Raw genomic sequence first — 1,914 nt, forward strand, 5'->3', positions numbered from 1 at the left:
GTAACTAATTCTAGCTCGCCACCGGTCTTCTTCGACCCCGCGTGCCCGGGCTGCTGGCCACAGCCCGCGTGCGCAAAAACGGGTCCGCATATCGCTCCCGGCTCGCACATGGCGACATGGACAAGATCGGGAGGCGGCCCGCACAGTAGGCACTTATCAGGCTTGGTAAAAGTTGTGTGAATACCACTGGTGCTTAGAGGCATCAAATGAAGCATTTATGACTCTAAATCACCTTACTGAATCTACCCACGTGCACAAAGTGAGGACTAGATCTAAAAAACTCAGGCACCCACTTACTACCCAGGTAGGGCCTTAGTCTTAACCATAGATTCTCAAAACGTCCAGTTAAGCACTGCCTAACTTTGGAGGCACTTAGAGTACTTGGGTGCCTAAAAGCATAGGCAGATTAACGTATGGGGCAACGGGGCCTGGCCCCAGGGGCCCCTGCCTCACTATGGATGAAACCACACTGTGGGATCATGCCAACATGGCATGCTGGCCAGTGGCATCCCCCAGGGCTCTGTACTCGGACTAGTACTTTTTAGCATATTTATAAATGATCTGGACTCTGGTATCAGAAGTGGACTGGCTAAATTTGCTGATGACACCAAACTATGGGGAAGTGTGGTCACACTAGAGGATAAGCTGGTGATTTAGGCTGACCTGGACAGGCTTGCAAGGTGGGCAGACCAAAATCTGATGGCATTCAACACTGAGAAATGCAAGGTGCTCCACCTCGGGGGGGGGGGGGGAAATCCACATCACATCTATAGGTTTGGCAATACTACACTTGCTAGCACCACGACCAAAAGGGCCTTGGGGGTCATGATTGACCACAAGATGAACATGAGCTACCAATGCGATGCCACAGCCAGCAAAGCAAACAAAACCCTGGCTTGTATCTATCGATCTATCTCAAACAAAACCCAGGATGTCATCCTTCCACTGTACTTGGCCTTGGTGAGGCTGCAGCTGGAGTACTGCATCCAGTTCTGGGCTCTGCACTTTAGGAAGGATGTGGAGAAGCTTGAGAGAGTCCAGAGCATAGCCGTGCACATGATCAGAGGGCAAGAGAACAAGTCTTATGAGGAGAGGCTGAGAGGCATGGGACTCTTTAGCTTGGAAAAGCGAAGGCTCAGGGGGGACTTGGTGGTGGCCTATAAGTATATTAGGGGGGTGCACCAGGAACTGGGAGAACGTCTGCTCACCAAGGCACCCAAGGGAAGACAAGGTCTAACAGTCACAAACTCCGGGAAGACCATTTTAGACTGGACATAAAGAAAAACTTCTTTACCATCCGAGTTCCCAAAGTCTGGAACAGACTCCCCCCAGAAGTGGTGCAAGCACCTACTCTGGACACCTTTAAGGCATGTTTGGATGCTTATCTTGCTGGGATCATTTGACCCCACCAGATTTCCTGCCCCTTGGGTGGGGGACTGGACTCAATGATCTTAGAAAAGTTTATCAAAGAGGCCATCCTTAATGGACTGGCCGACGCCGACATCTTCAGGGATAGCCAGCACGGGTTTGTTGCGGGTAGGTCTTGCTTGACCAATCTCATTTCCTTCTATAACCAGGTGACCTATCACCTGGACAAGGGAGAAGAGATTGATGTCATATATCTTGACTTCCAAAAAGCCTTTGACCTGGTTTCCCATAATCACCTCTTAGAGAAACTGGCCAATTGTCGCCTTGGGTCCTCCACGATCCACTGGCTGGAAAACTGGCTCCGGGGTCAGACCCAGAGGGTAGTAATTGATGGAAGTCACTCATCGTGGTGTCCTGTGAACAGTGGTGTCCTCCAAGGCTCTTTCCTTGGACCCATACTGTTCAACATCTTCATTAATGATGTGGACACTGGAGTCAGAAGTGGACTGGCCAAGTTCGCTGATGACACCAAACTTTGGGGAAAAG

Source organism: Alligator sinensis, unplaced genomic scaffold (assembly GCF_000455745.1).
Source record: "Alligator sinensis unplaced genomic scaffold, ASM45574v1 scaffold651_1, whole genome shotgun sequence".
In the NCBI taxonomy this organism is placed as follows: domain Eukaryota; kingdom Metazoa; phylum Chordata; order Crocodylia; family Alligatoridae; genus Alligator; species Alligator sinensis.